This window comes from Prionailurus viverrinus, chromosome C2 (assembly GCF_022837055.1).
Source record: "Prionailurus viverrinus isolate Anna chromosome C2, UM_Priviv_1.0, whole genome shotgun sequence".
Taxonomy (NCBI): domain Eukaryota; kingdom Metazoa; phylum Chordata; class Mammalia; order Carnivora; family Felidae; genus Prionailurus; species Prionailurus viverrinus.
In genome coordinates this window covers 32,629,167-32,649,452 of record NC_062569.1, presented here as the reverse complement: position 1 = coordinate 32,649,452, position 20,286 = coordinate 32,629,167, and the positions used below count along the sequence as shown (strand labels likewise).

Here is a 20,286-nt window from a genome sequence, read left to right as displayed (position 1 = left end):
TCAGTTGAGCTTCAGATTTCGGCTCAGGTCATGATCTCACGGTCTGTGAGTTTGAGCCCCGGGTTGGGCTCTGTGCTGACAGCTCAGAGCCTGAAGCCTGCTTCAGATTCTGTCTCCCCCTCTCTCTCTGACCCTGCCCCATTCATGCTCTGTCTCTGTCTCAAAAATAAATAAACATTAAAAAAAAATTTTTTTTAATGTGATACCATTTATAATTACTAAAAATGGGAAAAAATGAAAGCGGTACAAAGCTAATAAAACATGAAGGAGACTATATGTTGAAAACTACAAAATGCAGATGAAAGAAATTAAAGAAAATCTAAAAGTGTTTTTGAAATGGAAGACACAGAGTAAGGACACTAATTTTCCCCAAACTGATACACAGGTTTACATAATTCTTATCAAAGTCCCAGCAAAATTTTTTTGCTTATATACACAGTATTATTCTATAATTTGGATGGAAGGGCAAAATAACTATAATAAGCTAAAACATTTCTTTAAGTCAATATAAAATGATTTGGGGAAACTTATTATATAGATATAATAGTCAAGTTGTATAATATCAGCAAAGAAATAGACACGTATAACAATGGAAAAGAGAGCCCAAAAACAGACCCATAACAAATATGCCCAACTGGATTTTGATCAGGTATAAAAAGTAATTCACTGGCTGCGGAATGGGGTTTTCTCAACAAATGTTGCTAAAGCAAAAGAACATTAATAGCCACCACCCAACCCCTGGCAAAAAAGTACAACACCTAATCTCACATTTTATACAAACACTAACTCAAAATGAATGACAACCTTAGATGTAAAACTATGAAATTTTAAGAAAAATATATCAGGATACAGAGCTAGGCAAAGAGTTCTTAGACTTGACACCACAAGCAAGATCCATAGAAGGAAAAACTCAATAATAGAAAAATAGAGGTAGAAAATGAACAAAAGACATGAAGAGACATTCACTGAAGAAGATATATAGATGGCAAATAAGGACATAAAAAGATGTTCATCATCATTAGCTCTTAAGAAAATGCAAATTAAAACCACATTGAAATGTCACACACACCTACCAGAATGGCTAAATTAGAACAGTAACAATACCAAATGTTGATAAAGATATGTTGAAACTGAATCACTCATACACTGCTGATGAGAATATGTTAAATGATATAGATGCTCTGAAAAACAGCTTGGCAGCTTCTTGTAAAATAAAACATGCAACTACCACACAACCAAGCAACTGTACTCCAGGGCATTTATTCCAAAGAAATGAAGTCTTACATTCACACAAAAACTTTTACCTAAATACAAAACAACTTTATTTGTAATAGCCCCAAATGGTAAACCACTCAGATGTCCTTCAACAAGAGAATGGTTAAATAAACTGTGGTACATTCCATACCATGGTATATAATTCAGCAATAAAAAGGGGAAAAAAATAACTGATATATGCAATAACCTGAATGTAACTCCAGGGAATTATGCTGAGTGACCAAAAAACCCCCAAATTAACAAAAACCAAAACCCAAAAAACACCAATCCCAAAGTTACACACTGTGTAACTCCACTTATAGGATATTCTTGAAATGACAAATCTATAGCAATGGTGAAGAGATTAATGATTGCCTAGGGTTAAGAAGGGAATGGGAATTGGGAGGGAAGTGGGGTGGTTTTAAAAGAGCAACATCAGGGATTCTTGTGATGAAAATGTGTACCTTGACTATATAAATATTCCTATCTTGAATGTTATACTGTACTATACTTTTGCCAGATGTCAACATTGGGAGAAACTAAGTAAAGGAGACACTGGATCTCTCAGTAAGTTGTAAGATTTCTTATGACTGCATATGGATCTATAATTATCTCAAAATTAAAAGTTAAAAATAAAATACATTGATTAGAGATAAAAAAGCAAAACAAAAAATATAGAAATAATATTTTCACACTCCTGATGTAAGGAAGTCTTTTATTACCATGATTCCAGTATTAGAAACTACAAAACGAAATTTAAACTTTTTTACAGCAAAGGACAGTACCTACTGCTGCTGTAACAGATTATCATAAACTTAGTGACTTAAATTACCTTACAGCTCTGGAGGTCAGAAGTATGAAATGGGTCTTATGAGCTAAAATCAAAGTGTCAGCAGAGTTGTGTTCTTTCTGGTGGCTGCAGGGGAAAATCTACTCCTTGCCATTTCCAGCTTCTAGAAGCTGCCTGCATTCCTTGGCTCATGACTGCACCACTCTGATCTTTAGTGTGATCCTCACATCTATTTTGCTCACTTTAACCTTTCTGCCTCCCTCTCATAAAGACCTTTATAATTTACAGTGGCCCCATAAAGGTAATCCAAAATAATCTCCCCATCTCAAAATCCTTAACATATGCAAAGTCTCTTTAACTATATAAGGTGACATATTCGCAGGTTCTGGACATTAGAATGTGTACATCTTTCAGGAGCCTTTATTCTACCTACCACCAACATCAAAAAACAAAGTTAAGAAACTAAGTTTAAAAACTGGCAAAGAACAGGGGCACCTGGGTGGCTCAGTTGGTTAAGCATCTGACTTCAGCTCAGGTCATGATCTCACAGTTTGTGAGTTCGAGCCCTGCGTCAGGCTCTGAGCTGTCAGCACAGAGCCTGAAGCCTACTTTGGATTCTGTGTTTCCCTCTCTCTCTCTGCCCCTGCTCCTCCACCACTCATACTCTGTCTCTCTCTCTCAAAAATAAACAATTTTTTTTAATTGGCAAAGAACAAAAAAGCAATTATGGAAAAGAAAGGAGTCAAAAAGTACTGTAAAAGATCCACTTGAATGTCCTTATATAAAGAAATGAAAACTAAAATTGAGGCAGTAGTCTTTACCTATCAGAGTAACAGAAAATAGCCCAAGTTTATTCAAAGCTCCCCCGAATGTACAAAATATGCCTTCTACTACTTACTGGAATTGTAACTAAAAATTGATATAAAGGTTGTATCTTTTAATTATGGACATTTTCAACACATACATAGTAAGGAATAGTATAACGAACCCCCCACCTATCACCCAACTTCAATTATCAATATTCTGCCTTTGTGGTTTATTTATCCCCCCAATTTTTGGTGGGAGTGTGGAAATCCTATGATCTCACCTATAAGTACTAAGAGATAACACATACCCCATGAAAATTAGCAACTAATCAAGGGGCTTTTACCTTTTCTGCCATGGGCCTTCACCCCATAGCAAAAAGAAAGTTAAATCTAGTAAAACCTATTACTCTTACTCAGAATAAGGTTTTAAATGCATAAAAATACAGAAGATTGCAAATACAATAAACTATATTGAAATTCAGCTATCAACATATTTTTTTAAAACTTGTGCCGTTAAAAATATAAGTGCTTCTTTATTAAGTTTAAAAGCACCTCCAACAATTCTTTCATTTCATTCAGTTTTGCTAAGTGTATTTAAGTAAAAAAAAAATTTTATAGTTGGTTTGAACCAGGATCTAAACTAAGTCTGTATACTGCACTTTGGTTAATGTTTTAAATCTCCTTAATCTATATAACACAGTTCTCTTTCCCCACTATTTCCATGCCATTTATTTGTTGAAGAAGCTGGCTTCATTTGTTCTAGAGCACTTCCCACATTGTGGATTTGACTGAGGTGCATCCTCATGGTGTTCCTTTATCTTCCCTATCTCCTATAAATTGGTAATTTTATCTAGAGGCTTTACTCCCCTGACCCACCCCAGGTTCTATTATTGTTTTTGTAGGAATACTTCAGAGATACTCATGTGTACTTATTGGCATAAAACTGGAGGCACCCTATATCTGGTTGATGTTTAAAATGAATGGTGGATTCATAATATCAAACTGATTCACCTATCATCAAGCTCCCCATCAAACCTTCACCTAATGGTTTTATCAGCCATTGATGATCACTGCCCAGATCTACTATCTCCAAAATGATGATTTGCTAGCTCAACCTGCTTTAGGAAACTGTGAATGTTTTACTAAGAACATTTATGATTACGCTAATACACAGACCCTAACAGGAAAGACAGAATATATGCTTCTGTGTGGTTAGAACACCAACTGGGTATAGCAGGAATATCTGCCCTTTATCTTTGACATAAATCTTTCCAGTCATGTATCTTTTTAACTTGGTTATTACATTTTAGGTACAAAAGTTTTCAAGAAAAACTTCACAATAATTGTCAAAATTTTAAATGCACATTTCTTTGAATCAGCAACCTACATACTACAGGAAAAAATAATGCAAGTATTTAAAGTTATGTAGAATGTTTGCTGTTTCACTGCTATGAAAAATAAGGAATGAAATGTACACCAAGGGGCACCTGGCTGGCTCAGTCAGAAAAGCATGCAACTCTGGATCCTGGAATTGTAAATTTGAGCGTCACGTTATGTGTAGAGATTGCTTAAGGATAAAATCTTTAGGGGAGCCTGGCTGGCTCAGTTGGTTGGGTATCTGACTTCGGCTCAGGTCATGATCTCACAGTCCTTGAGTTCGAGCCCCGTGTGGGGTGGTGTTGACAGGTCTGAGTCTGGAGCCTGCTTCAGATTCTGTCTCCCTCTCTCTCTGCCCCTCCCCCACTCATGCTCTCTCAAAAATATATAAAAACATTTTAAAAAATTAAAAAAATAAAATAAAATAAAACCTTAAAAAAAAAAAAAAGAAATGCACACCAAGAGTGTCTAAATTATAAAGACTGGTATGGTAAAATGGCCAATAAATATTAAGTAAAAATGCAAATTCCAAAATAAGAGGATTATAATCTACTTTGAAAAAAATTCCAATTACAGATGTTTGTATAGGCATTAAAAAGTTCTGGGAGGGGGAGGCCTGGATGCCCTTAGTCAGTTGAGCATTTTGGCTCAGGTCATGAATCTCGCTGTTTGTAAATTTGAGCCCTACATCGGGCTCTCTGCTGTCAGTTTAGAGCCTGTTCCAGATCCTACGTCCCCTCTCTCTGCCCCTCCCCTGCTCATGAGCCTGTGTGCTCTCTCTCTTCCTCTCTCTCTCTCAAAAATAAACAAAAAACAAAAGTTCTGGGAGGATATATTGCGAGCTGTAAAAGTGATAGCCTCAATCAGTGAGTGGTAAGGTAGGTAAAACTTAGTCCGTACGCCACAGATCTGTGTGGTTTGAATACATATTACTTTATTTTTTCATGTTTTATTTATTTTTAAAGGAGAGAGTGCAAGCGGGGGAGGGGCAGAGAGACATGGGGACAGAGGATCCAAAACAGGCTCTGTGCTGACAGCAGCAAGCCTGATGTGGGGCTCAAACTCTCAAGCCGTGAGATTATGACCTGAACCAAAGTCGGAGGCTCAACCAACTGAGCCACCCAGGCACTCCTACTTTATTTATTTATTTTTTAATGTACTATAAAAGATAAAACTAATGGAAAACTACCTAATAGGAACTGGCAGCCAAAATACAAAGTAGGGGTGAGGAAAATTGGGAAAAGTATGACAGAAAAAGAAATGTAAGAGAAATAAGGGTATGAAGTAAATTTGCTTTATAGTAGAACCACAACTAACACCTAAATAATTATAACATAAAGCAAAATAAAACAAAAACAAAAAAAGAAAACAGACAAAAACAAACAAAAAAAAACACTAATAAGTTAAATTTCCTCTGAAGATCATTTCTTCAGTTAGGTAAGAGTTAAGTTGAATTTAGAATCCAGACAGTAGGAAAAACGATGTATCTTTAAATATGACAAAACATCGGGATAGCTATTGAGGCCAACTGAAAAAGCAAAGTAATGCTTCCTATCTCATGTGTACCCTGAGGCATAAACTAAGAGTAGAATGGGTAGAAACATTTGCACTATTTTAACAGCCATTTCTCTCTTGATCTCTTTTAGCCAAGCTTAGTTCAAATCATATAAATTGAATATAATGTGAAAACAGGGAGTAAATTCACAAACCACATTTACCAAACTAAATGTTTCACTGGGGAAGAGGCTGTTTCTCAATTAGAGGCCTTTCGTGGGGCACCTGAAGTTGGCTTGGGCACTAACTCTTATTAATTTCGGCTCAGGGCATGAGCTCACAGTTCATGAGATCCAGCCCTGTGTCAGGCTCTGTGCTGACAATGCAGAGCCTGTGTGGGATTCTCTTTCTGCCCCTCCCCTGCTCACATGTGCTCTCTCAAAATAAATAAATAAACTTAAAAAAAAAAAATAGTAGGAGCACCTGGGTGGCTCAGTCGGTTGAGCATCCGTCTTTGGCTCAGATCATGACCTCGCTGTCCGTGAGTTCAAGTCCCACATTGGGCTCTGTGCTGACAGCTTGGAGCCTGGAGCTTGTTTCAGATTCTGTGTCTCCCTCTCTCTCTCTGTCCCTCCCCCACTCATGCTCTGTCTCTCTCTCTCTCTCTCTCTGTTAAAAATAAACATTAAAAAAATTTTTTTAAGTAAATACGTGGGTGAATATAGTAAGATTATTTTTTATCTTCTGAATTCTTTAAAACATGCATGGCTCTTGAGAAGGAATATTATAATACCATCATGGGGGTTCATATGTATAATTCATATGATAATTATTATATAAAGTGGGAAGGGCAACGGGACCTATTTGGTTGTAAGGTCTTATGGTCTTTTTTTTTTTTTTTCCCCCAGGGAACATTTTGCTTTTTATTTTTATTTTTTTTTCAATATATGAAATTTATTGTCAAATTGGTTTCCATACAACACCCAGTGCTCATCCCAAAGGGTGCCCTCCTCAATACCCATCACCCAGTGAGGTCTTACGTTCTATTTGAAGTGGTAAAATATAAATTCTAGATATAATATGAAAAGTCAAGTATACATAGAATATTATAATCTTTAGGGCAATCACTAAAAAAATTGGACAAAGATATAACCAAAAACCAATAGATACAATAAAATGGATACTAAGAAAGTATTCAAATAATCCAAAAGAAGACAAGAAAAACCTCCACAGTAAACAAATAAACACAAATATATCAGTAATTACACTAAATGGTCTTACACTAATTAAAAGACAGAGAGGTAGTTAGATTCAATTAATAAAAGACTATTAGAACCCCATTTTAAATATGATAGCATAAAAGTAAAAGATCATGCAAACAGGAATCAAAAGAAAGGTAAAGCTGCTATATAAATATCTGACAAAGTAGATTTCTGAACAAGAAAAATTACTGGATATAGAAACAAGAGATAATGAGAAAAAGGTCAATTCGCCAAAATGACACAACAATTTTAAATATATATATACTTAACAGAATTGCAAAATACATAAAGCAAAAATTATTAAAACTGAAAGAAGTAAACAAATCCACTATTCTTGGAAACTACAACTACTCTCAGTAATTCACAGAACATGTATAAAAGCAGCAAAAAAAAAAAAAAAAAAAAGATTTAAACAATATCATCAACAAAGAGAATCTAACTGACTTACATAACACTATACTTAACAGCAACATAAACATCTTTTCAAGGGCACATGGAATATTCACCAAGACAGATCATATTCTGGACACTAAAATAAACCTTAATGATTGTAAAAAGAATTGATATTGTACAGCATACATTCTATGACCATGACAGAATTAAACTAGAAACCAGTGACAGAAAGATAACTGGAAAATCTCTAAGTATTTGGAAATTAAATACTACACTTCTAAACAATTCATGTTATCAAAGAGGAAAACTCAAAGGAAATTAGTAAATATTTTGAACTAAATAAAACTGAAAACACAACATATAAAAATTTTTTTGGTGCAGCTAATAAAGTACTTACAAAGAAAGTTATAGTATTGTCATTAATAAAATGTTAGAAAACAAGTCCCAAATCAATAATGTAAGTTTCTGCCTTAAAAAACTAGAAAAAGAGCATGTTAAACCCAGAGGAAACAAAAGGACATAATAAAGACCAGAAATCAGTGAGACTGTAATAGAAACTAGAGAAAAACCATTGAAACCAAAAGATGTTCTCTGAAAACATCAACAAAATTGATTAACTCTCTAGCAAGAATGACCAAAAAGACAAATTACCAATGTAATGAAACATAAATGAAAGAAACCTAAAACTAAAAACATAATGAAATACTGTTGCTATGGTCTGAATGTTTGTGTCTCCCCAAAATTAATGTTGAAACCTTAACCTCCATAAAGTGACAATTACTATGAAGCAGGGCCTTTGGGAGGTGATTAGGCCCTAAGGATAGAGCTCTCACGAATGGGATTAGTACTTTTATAAAAGAAATCCAATACAACTCCCTAACCCCTTCTACCATGTGAGGATACAAGAAGCTTACAACATGGAGGAGGGACTCACCTGACCATGCTGGCACCCTGATCTCAGACTTCCAGCTTCCAGACCTGCAAGCAGTAAGTTTCTGCTGTTTATAAGCCACCCGGCCTACCGTATTTTGTTATTATCAGCCCAAACATAATGATACAGAAACTGGTACCAAGAATTGAGGGTACAGCTGTAACAAATACTTAAAGATGTGGGAGTGGCTTTCAAACTGGATAATGGACAGAAACTGGAGTACAGGCTAGAAAAATTCTACATTGCCATGAAGAGACCATTAAGGGTAAATTCTTCTGAAGGCTCAGAAGTGGGAGACATGTAGGGAAAGCCTCAATCCTTTTAAGAGAATCCCTAAGTGGTCATGAACAGAATGTTGACTGAAATACAGTGTTAAAAAAGAGACAATGGGGGCACCTGGGTGGCTCAGTTGGTTGAGCTCAGGTTATGATCTCGCAGTTCATGAGTTCAAGCCCTGCGTCGAGCTCTGTGCTGACAGCTCAGAGCCTAGAGCCTGCTTCGGATTCTGTGTCTCCCTCCCTCTGCCCCTTCCCAGCTCATGCTCTGTCTCTCTCTGTCTCTCAAAAAAGAATAAACATTAAAAAAAAAAAAAAAAAAAAAAGGGAGACAATAGACCAAAAACGGAGTCCCTCATACTAAGCCCCTTGTCAGAAAACTAAGACTCAATACCTAGCATAATTGCAGTTTCAGTCTCTCCCAGAAATGTAACCTTTAACCAGTCGATCTGAAATTACCTGGTCAGCACCAGTGAGGTACCCTTCCATCCTCCACCCTACCCAGCACCTTTCCATCCTCCACAGGAAGGTGGCCTCTTTGCTAGAAACGTCCTTTTCCTGCCTTTCTCTACCAATAAAAGGCTTTAATTTTGTACAGCTCTTTGGAGTTCCTTTCTATCTGCTAGATGAGATGCTGCCCAATTCATGCATCATCAAATAAAGTCAGTAAGATCTTTACGTTTACCCAGTCGAATTTGTTTTTTTAACAACAGTAAAGGCCAATCTGTAACATCTCAGACAGAAATAAGGTAAAAGTTATTGGAAACTGGAGGAAAGGAGATCTTTGTTAGAAGATGGTAAGGCGCTTGGCTGAACTGTATTCACATCCTAGTGTTTTGTGGAAGGGTAGAACTTGTGAGGATGAAACTGGCTATGTGACTGAGGCCATTTCTATGCAAAGTGTTGAAACTGGCTTGGTTTCACTTGAGTGCTTACAGTAAAACATGAGAAGAAAAATATCTTAAAGATATAACTGTTAATCAAAAGGGAAGTTAATTTAAAAGGTAGAAATTCTCAGTCTGCTGTACTGCCAAAAAAAAAAAAAAAAAAAAGAAGAGAACGAGCGAGAGAGAGAAAACACATTCAGAACAGAACACTACAGAGTGTGGCAAGAGATTCTTTGATAGGGATTTGTAAAGGTGTGAACATGGGATTCAATCAGCCACCCCAGCAGGAAATAGCCAATATGAACTGGAAGGAGACAAAGATGAAAAAAGACTGTCAGTGTTCTTAGATTTAATAGGATGCAACATACAGATATGCCACTGCAAATGTGAGATACTCTTCAAGACAAGGGAAGAAGGACCCAAAAGGTGATTCAGAGATCATTAAGGCCACCTCCCCCAACTCAAAAAAGAAGGCCATTACCTGGGTTTCAACAGGCTGGAAGACTGCCAGCCCAAAGTCATGGAGGCCAGGCCAGTAGAGCCATTGGCATGTTATTCCTTAAGGAGCACTGTGCCTCAGGCTGTGCCCAGAAAAGCCATGGACAAAAATATTTAAAAATTTAACATTTTTAATGGTGAAAATATTTGAACAGATACTTCACCAAAGAAGACAGAGGTTTCCCCCACTACCTGAAAGTACAGCATTCCTATGAAACCTTTCACAAGCAAAAATGACATACAATGTATCCCCTTCTTTCTGAAAGTTCAAGTCACACCATTTTGCTTTTACTAAAGAATATCTCACATACTAAGCACCTGTTTTTGACAACCAAAAGAAATCCAAAGAGGATTTTCGCTTTTACAAAAAGTCATTACCATACTGATGTAGGTCTTTAAGTGGCATAATGTGAACTTTTGGAAAGAGGGGATAGTGTACAAGGATGACATATAAACTCATATGAAGATCCTCTGCATCATTAGTCATTACAGAAATGCAAATTAAAACCACAAAATGATATCATGACACAGCAAATTAAATGGCTTAAAAAGATAAGGGAGGTAATAGGAAAGGAAGAGAGGGGAAGGGAAGGAGGGGACATACAGAAGGAGAGGGGGGGTGGGAGGAGAGGGGAGAGGGGAGAGGGGAGAGGGGAGGAGAGGGGAGGAGAGGGGAGGAGAGGGGAGGAGAGGGGAGGAGAGGGGAGGGGAGGGGAGGGGAGGGGAGGAGAGGAGAGGAGAGGAGAGGAGAGGAGAGGAGAGGAGAGGAGAGGAGAGGAGAGAAGAGAAGAGGAGAGGAGAGGAGAGGAGAGGAGAGGAGAGGAGAGGAGAGGAGAGGAGAGGAGAGGAAACACAACAGTACCAGGTGTCAATAAGGATGCAGAGCAATGGGAACTCACACATTGCGCTTGTGGGGATGCAAAACAGTATAGCCACCTAAAGGGTAACAGTTTGGCAGCTTCTTATAAAGTTAAACATAGATTAACCATATACAATGTCCTTGAAACAGACTCAAAAGGCTACGTATGACATCCTGGACTACAAAGCGTGAGGGGGTGGGGCGCCTGGGTGGCTCAGTCGGTTAAGCTTCTGACTTCAGCTCAGGTCATGATCTCACGGTTCCTGGGTTCAGGCCCCGCACTGAACAAGGCTTTGTGCTGACAATTCAGAGCCTGGAGCCTGCTTCAGATTCTGTGTCTCCCTCTTTCTCTGCCCCTCCCCTGTTCGGTCTCTGTCTCTGTCTCTCAAAAATAAATGTTAAAAAAATTTTTAAATATATTAACAAAAAAAAGCATGAGGGGGTGAAAAACTGTTCTGTATTTAGATTGTGGCAGTGATTATATAACTGTGTCAAATCTCAACCACACTCTAAAAAGTGTGAATCTTCCTGAATGTAAACTAAAATATTTGGCAGAAAATATTCACTGCTCAGTCTGATACTTTAAATGGACTTGTTTATATTCACATATGATTCTGTATCATCATGCAATATACATTCACTAAGTTTTGCAGATCTTCAAATGCTGACATTTTATTATAAAATATCATTGCATTCATACAGCCTCTAGAATCTCCAGAGTAAAAATGGAAATTAACATCTCTGTATAATGAAAATAGTCTGGTCTTGTAGACTCTTTAAAAGGTATGTTAGGAACCTCTAGAGAATTGCTAATCTAAATATAGTAATAATAACATCAGGCCAAACACCTAAAAATATATTCTTCCCCCACCTACTTTTATATTTTATACATTTATTGGGTATATTTATATATTAATGACACTAAGTCTGTCAAATCATGTTACCAATCATATTGTGTGTGATATGTAAACTATGAGGAAGAGTACAGTTTGCTATGTATATAGGCCATGATAAATATGACCATTTTTGGCAAGGCAATTGTTACATTCTGAGAAGTATGGAATTAGCAAGTGATAGAAAACAATTCTAAAAAGAAATCTCTCATGCTAATACAAATGCAATTTTAGACTCTCTTATAGTTTAACACATAACTTGACAATTTCCTGTTTCTGATAAAAATCAGCAGAGTGACAATACCCAAGTGACTAACTCCGGAAGTTTGGTTGGGTTACAGATCTTTCAGTAAACAATGAAGGGGGAAAAAAAAATCCCCAAATACCTAACTTCAATATGCTGTAAGTAATGCAAAAAGACAAAGCAATTCATAAAATGATTTTATTCTATTCAATGTTTTAAGCCCTGCTATCTTGTCAAGTAATTTTGATTGTTAAACACTCTTACAATGAAACAACACAGGTAAGAATCCCATCATGGGGAAAATAAAAGATTACAGGCTAGTCTGAAATAAAGGCTCTTAAAAAAAAAAAAATCAGGACTTTTTCTTTTTAAACAGGTCAAATAAAATGCCACCTTATTCTGTTTAGTTTTGCAAATATCACTTTGAACATATCCCCAATAGAAGCAAACAACAACAAAAAAAAAAAACCACAGGCAATAGTTCTGTGCATACCAAAATTAATTCAACAAATATTTACTAAGTAGTTTTTACAGACTAACAGGACACTGAGCTAATAAGGCCTGAGAGTAAAGAAAGGTATATCAAGCAAAACATGTTCTCAAAATAATCAACTGTAATTCTATTTTTCAACAACTTATTTAATGCTTTACTACTCCCTCAGCTATCACAAAATTTTACTTATTACTCTGAATTATAAGCTGTATCAAGATCACCTTAAGAACATATCACCATTTTACACTCTGAAGAATATTACATTTTATATAATCTAAAGAAGAAACCATTATACATTACCACTAAAGTAAAAGGAATAATCTTGCTAATATCACTAAATGATAAGTAATTGTGGTATAAATCACCAATTATGAAAAAAAGTAACATAATGAAGAATTTACTGGCATAATTAATACAACAAATGTAAACACATTAACTGATTTAATCCTTATTGTACTACATGGCAATTAAACCTAAATGGGTTGATAATCAACTATACTCATGTTTTTAATATGCATTTTTTAAACTGTGATACATATGATGGGCTGAATTTTTTCCCTTCCAAAATTCAGATGCTGAAATCCTATCCTCTAGTACCTCAGAATGTGACTGTATTTGGAGATAAGGTCTTTAAAGAGGTAATTAAGGTAAAACGAGGTCATTAGGGTAGCTCCTAATCCAGTAGGACTGGTGTCATTATAAGAAGAGCTGATTACCAGGGCACCTGGGTGGCTCAGTCGGTTGGGCATCCGACTCTGGCTTAGGTCATGGTCTCATGGTTCATCCGACTCTGGCTTAGGTCATGATCTCAAGGTTCGTGAGTTCCAGCCCCACGTCGGGCTCTGTGCTGACAGCTCGGAGCCTGGAGTCCGCTTTGGATTCTGTGTCTCCCTCTCGCTCACTCTGCCCCTCCCCCACTTGTGCTCTGTCTCTGTCTCCCAAAAATGAATAAATGTAAAAAAAAAAATTTTTTTAGAAGAGCTGATTAGGACACACACTATGCAAAGACCATATGAAGACACAGAGAAGACAACCATCTACAAGCCAGAGAGAGGCCCTCAGAAGAAACCAATCCTGATGACAACTTGATCTTAGACTCTAGCATCCAGAATTTTGAGACAATAAACTTCTGTTAAGCCACCAATTTGTGATACTCTGAAGGGCAGCCCTAGCTAACTGATACAATACACATAAAATTTATCATCTGAACCATTTTTAAGTGTCCAGTTCAGTGGCATTAAGTACGTTCATCATGTTGCACAATTATCACCACTATCCATCTCAAGAACAATTTTGATCTTGCAAAACTGAAATTCTATACACTTTAAATCATAACTCCCCTATACAGCCAAACTACCAAGTAAAATTAAGTGTAAGAATAACAGTCATTTTCAGACAACCATTCTCATAAAATTTAATTCCAATTTACACTGACTTAGGAAACAACCAGACAATATGTTCCAGCAAAACAAAGGAGTAAAGCAAGAAAAAAGAAGACACAGAATCTAGGAAGCAGGAAAAGCAATGAATAAAGGCAAAAGGAATTTCCAAAATGCTAGCAAAAGTAAATTAAGATCAGAAGCAGATCTAGAATAAACAGTCCAAATTGGAGGATTCCAAAAAAAGAAAAAAAACTGGTAAAATTATCTGACAGATTAGGCTATTTAAAGAACTGTTGGAATATGGGAGGGCTTAGCTATAAGTTCAAAGACAACAAAGAAAATTTTAAATGTAAACCATATAAATTTCTTATAAATTAAAAAAATTACACAAGAAGTAAAATTTAATCATAGCAGATGGGTCAGCTATAAACAATATGTATGTGTTTTATATAATCATAATGATGAAAATCCCGAATATGAATATACAATTTTAACTAAGACAATAAGGCTAAGAAAGGTTAAGAAAATAAATGGGGGCACCTGGCTGGCTCAGTAGGTACAGCATGGGACTCATGATCTCAAAATTGTGATTTCGAGCCCTAGCTGGGTACAGAGATTGCTAAATAAATAAAGAACCTCATTAACCTTAACAGAAAATCAGTAGGTGTCTAAAATTAATCCATCAGGAGATAAAACAATTACATGTTTTTTATTTATCAAAGTAATAAATGAATATAGTTTAAAATGTCAAATAGTACTATAAGGCCTCTAACAAAAGTTAACAGTCCTTTGTTCTCCTCCTTTTTCCTCCTGCTGGTCTCAAGAAGTCATCACTTTCAACTTTTTACGCTGTTGCTTCTAAAAGAGCTCAAAAAATTTTAAAGTGATTACTTCTTGAGGCAAGGGGATAGAAAAAGGAGAGCAAAGGTCTGCTATTTTTGTTACTAGGCCTTTTAGCACTATTTGACATTTTAATTTTTTTTATATTTATTCATTTAAAAAAATTTTTTAATGTTTATTCATTTTTGAAAGACCGTGAGAGACAGTGCAAACAGGGGTGGCGCAGAGAGAGAGGGGGACACAGAATCCGAAGCAGACTCCAGGCTCTTGGCTATCAGCACAGAACCCGATGGGGGGCTCGAACTCACGAACTGTGAGATCATGACCTGAGCTGAAGTCGGACACTTAACCGACTGAGCCACCCAGGCACCCCAATGTTTACTCATTTGAGAGAGAGAGAGAGAGAGAGAGAGAGAGAGAGAGAGAGAGAGAGAAGTGCAAGGTGGGGGAGGAGCAGAGAGAGGGAGACACAGAATCCAAAGCAGGCTCTATCTAGTCTCTGAGCTGTCGGCACAGAGACTGACACGGGACTCAAACCCATGAATGAGAGATCATGACCTGAGCCAAAGTCAGATGCTTAACCGACTGAGCCACCCAGGTGCCCCAGCACTGTCTGACATTTTCATCTATGTTCATATATTACTTTGATAATTAAGAAAAAATTAGAAAACCTCACTGATCCATTAAAAATCAAACTTAAGTCAACCAAAATGGTGAATAGCTAGCTAGCTGACATTCAAGCTGTATGAGCATCCATTTTCTCTTCTTTTCATAGTAGTGTTTCAGCTTCCTTCTGAGACCCTATCCTCTCCATCCCTGCCCCCATCCACCAATTCTATTTTGACATTCTTTAGGTGGAGTTCCAACCCAGGGGTAGTATATGCAATCAAGCACAGCTAATCAGAATATTAAATCCCCTTATTTCCTGTGACTAGTGAAGAATGGGCTTAAAACAAGTTGTTCATTCAGAAAGTTTCTTAGGATGTCTACATAGGTTACTGGGAAAGCACTCTCTCTTTTCCCAACAGACTTAAACCTGAAAGCAGAGTAAATGTCACTATACAGAACCCGACAATGAAGCTGAGAGGTGCACAGAGATTAGATTCTATTTTTTGAGCCCCCAATTCTAATTATTCCTCAACCCAGAATCTATCCCTGGATATTTCACTTCATAAACCAAAATTACTTTTCTGTTAAAACAAACAAATAGGGCCAATATACGATAACGAGCACCTGAACTGAAAGAAAAAATAGAGTATCAAATTTGGTTTTTTTTTTTTTTTTCAACATTTATTTATTTTTGGGACAGAGAGAGACAGAGCATGAACAGGGGAGGGGCAGAGAGAGAGGGAGACACAGAATCGTAAACAGGCTCCAGGCTCTGAGCCATCAGCCCAGAGCCTGACGCGGGGCTCAAACTCACGGGCCGCGAGATCGTGACCTGGCTGAAGTCGGACGCTTAACCGACTGCGCCACCCAGGCGCCCCCAAATTTGGTTTTTTGAAGTTTGTTTGTTTACATAATCTCTACACCCAGCGAGGGGCATGACTCACAACCCCAAGATCAAGAATGCATGCTTTCAACTGAGCCAGACCGGCATCCCTAGAGTGTCAAATTTAAAGGAAAAAAAGCACACTCTGTAAGAAAGACTCAGAAGTAAGAAAAATGCAAAAGCAAGGATAAAATAAACTAAATGGAGATTAAGAAAACCCTAATAACAAGTACAGACATTCCCAAATTTAACAACTCTGTGTGTGTGTTACGTGTAAACACTCTGGACCAGGTTTAATGAAGGCTAACACTGGACTCTTTCATTGCCTGATTGCTGCCTCATAGCTCGCATGCATGCTCCCAGAAAGGGCCTGTCCCAGTTGGCTCTGCCTTATCGCCACAGCGTCCCCACCTGGCTGAAGTTGATGTCTGCCGACGTGAAGGAACAGATCTACAAACTGGCCAAGAAGGTCCTGACTCCCTCATAAATCAGTGTAATCCTGAAAGAGACTCATATGGTGTTGCACAAGTACATTTTGTGGCAAGCAATAAAATTTTGAGAATTCTGAAGTCCAAAGGACTTGCTCCTGATGTTCCTGAGGATCTCGACCATTTGATTCAGAAAGCTGTTCGAAAGAATCTTGAGAGGAACAGAAAAGGATGTTAAATTCTCACTGATTCTGATCGAGAGCTGTCTTCACTAGTTGGCTTGATATATTATAAGACCAAAGGAGTCCTCTCCCCGCAATTGGAAATACGAGTCACCCACAGCCTCTGCCCTGGTTGCATAAATTTGACTATGTACTCACGCAATAAAATCATTCTCTAACTAGAAAAAAAAACTAACACTGAAAACGATGTGGATCTTATGAACAACCAAACCCCTGATTTAACCAAGCTTTCACCTGTCTATTATTTATCTTTTCAAGGCTCTACTATGTGCAAGACACAGTATGAGCTATCCAGCTTACAAAGATAAGTCTGTCCTGAAAGAGCTTACAAGCTAGTGGAAAAAGTTCTATTTCTTGCCAATATTACTTCATCTGTAATGCTGACTTACATTAAACTTATTCTGCTCACATGAGCATCACAAACTATGCCAATTGCATTTGTAAACTGGGTCTAATGTACTGCGAATGTTTATATACATTTAGATACACCTTTGACTAAGCCAGTAAAACCACCTGTCTTCACTTCTGGTTTCCAGATTCCACCAATTTTAAAGTGTAATATAAAAACAAATGGTCTGCCTTTAACTCCAAAGGCCTTAAGAACAAAAAGTATAATGGTCCTAAGGAGGCAAGCTAGGTACCAGTATAAAAAAGACAGATCCAGAGAAGCAGCATAACAACTTTATACCCACTAGTTCTAAGACAAAAGCCGTGCATTCTGGTTTTATTCTCTTCCCATAAGTTAATGCCAAAAAGGGAGCCACTAATATTTGGAGAACGGGGGTGCCTGGGTGGCACAGTCGGTTAAGCGTCCAACTTCAGCTCAGGTCACGATCTTGCAGTCCATGAGTTCGAGCCCCGCGTCAGGCTCTGGGCTGATGGCTCAGAGCCTGGAGCCTGCTTCCGATTCTGTGTCTCCTTCTCTCTCTGCCCCTCCCCCCTTTCATGCTCTGTCTCTCTCTGTCTCAAAAATAAATAAACGTTAAAAAAAATTTTTTTTTAAAAAATATTTGGAGAACGGTTTTTCTACTCACTTGTGCCATCAACTGTGGAGGTTCTGCGAAAAACAAATAATCTTCCTGAGACACCGAAGTAGGGATTTCATTCAGTCTAGACTGCCTCTAACCTCTAAGTGCTGGGGAGAAAGACCCTCATAAACAAACCTGTCCTTTACCTAAGGGGAATGGAGCTCCACTAGGTGACTGCACCCTCAAAAATAAAATGGCAGTCAGAAACTAGAGAACAAAGGTCATGATAATAAAAGTAGATTTAGGTTAATCTCTTACATCTTTGTCACTATTATCTCTAAATTGATTCCATATTTGGCTATGTGGGCTGTAAAAGAAAAGGAATGAGAGGTATGTCTAGATTTTCTACCTCACCAGCCAAGTTGACAGAACCCCCAAGAGGTTTTGGGTGAAAACAGCTTTGGGGGGGGGGGGGCGCATGTTGGTTAGGTATCTACTTCAGCTCAGGTCATGATCTTGCAGTTCAGGAGTTTGGGCCCCACGTCAGGCTTGCTGCTGTCTGCGCAGAACCTACTCCAGATCCTCTGTCCCCACTCTCCCCCACTCTGTTCTTCCCACTTGCACTCTCTAGCTCTCTCAAAAATAAACATTAAAAAAAAATTCTTTTAAATGTTTATTTATTTTTGAGAGAGAGAGAGCACAAGCAGGGATGGGACAGAGAGAGGGAGACACAGAATTTGAAGCAGGCTGGAGACTCCAGGCTCTGAGCTGTCAGCACAGAGCCTGACACGCGGCTTGAACCCATGAGCCATAAGATCATGACCTGAGCCATAAGATCATGACCTGAGCCAAAGTCGGATGCTCAACCGAGCCACCCAGGCGCCCCAAAAATAAACAAACATTTTTTTTTAATTATTAAAAGAACAAAAGAAACTACAGCCTCTGAGATCTGATTCAAAGAAAAAAGGAGTATAGGAACCAATCCAGGCCTGAGAACAGAAAACCCCACACCACTCTCACATTAAGTGAAGTAATACTCCACAGGTACTTGCAAACTGTTAGATTACCACATACAAAGGCCTAGGTCTTGAGGGTTAATTCTCTTCCACCATCAGTGAGCCATCTAGCTTCCTCAGGCTATCCCTAATCTGCAGGGCTGGGAGTTGTGTCCTAGGACTATTCAAATACTACTTTGATAAATAAGGATCTTCCAAGTCCAGGATCTGCACCTGAAAGTGACTGCCTCCTTCAACTTTGTACCCTAGGCAACTTGCTTGCCTTGCTCTAGTCTCAGCTCTGCTCTACTGCTCCTAGAAATAAAACATGCTTAACAAACAAGAGTTGCCATTAAACTGCCTTGCCATTAATTATGAGTCAAGGAATGTCATATTAACTTCCTTGAAACTCCATTTTCTTATTGGTAAAATAAGAGAACTGAATCAGATTGTATCAAAAAGTCTCCTGAGTTATATCAAAACTATGATCATATCAAAACTATTAACTAAATTTCTCCTTAAATTATATGGACTAAATAAAACCAGATCTGTATTGTGTTTTCCAATGTTTTCATCATCTTAGCCCCTTGGTATTCTAGTCTTTACTCTTTAATATACTCTTAATTACCAAATCTCTTTTAAGTGTCATTCCAAGTCATGTTTCCAAAGTTGTACATATTTCCAAAAGAATACACACAGCACAGGGGACAGTGAAACTATCATTTCCCCATGCTATATAGTACAAATAAGGTTTACATTATACCATCACATTTAGGAACCATATTCTCCTAACATATACTAAAACTTGTATGTAACGTGAAATTCAGGACATATTTAACATGCAATTAATCATAATATGAGTATTTTCACATTAACTGCTATACTTAATTCTAATTCTCCCTCATGTTCTCCATGTGCTTATGTAATTTGTATTCAAAAATATTTTCAGGGCTTTACCACTTAAGTCTTACTATTAAAATTGGCTTATATCTTTATCTTTTGGCTTATGCATGCAATAGGACCTACCAGAGAGTTACAGAGAACCAGTACACTATCACTTAAAATTCCTAGGGGTGGTGGAGCCTGGGTGGCTCAGTCAGTTGAGCATCTGACTCTTGATTTCTGCTCAGGTCATGATCTCATGGTCGTTAAAATGGAGCCCCAAGCTGGGCTCTGTGCTGGTAGCACAGGGCCTGCTTGGGATTCTCTCCCTCTTTCCCCGCTCCTCACCAGCTTGTGCTCGCTTGCATGCATGCTCTCTCAAGATAAATAAACATTAAAAAAAAAATAACTAGGTGTGAAATGCTTTCTAAAGTACAGTACTTATCTACTCCGTAGGTACCTCACATCTATCCCTATAAAGTTTCTGCTTCTGTGCTCTATAATTCAGTAAACAGTAACACTATCAATCTAGTTATCTGGATTAATGAAACCCTATTCAGTCAATCCCTGCATCTCAATTCTTGTCCTTTTTACCTCCTTC

At 37.7% G+C, this 20,286-nt stretch overlaps 1 protein-coding gene and 1 pseudogene across 3 annotated transcripts in view; one reads left to right on the top strand and one right to left on the bottom strand.

The window, feature by feature from the left end:
* The window catches only part of NCK1 (NCK adaptor protein 1), an 86,253-nt gene that overhangs the window by 25,317 nt on the left and 40,650 nt on the right, over nucleotides 1-20,286 (bottom strand). The gene's annotated exons all lie outside the window — the stretch shown is intronic.
* On the top strand, nucleotides 16,500-17,011 carry LOC125175374 (40S ribosomal protein S13-like; annotated as a pseudogene).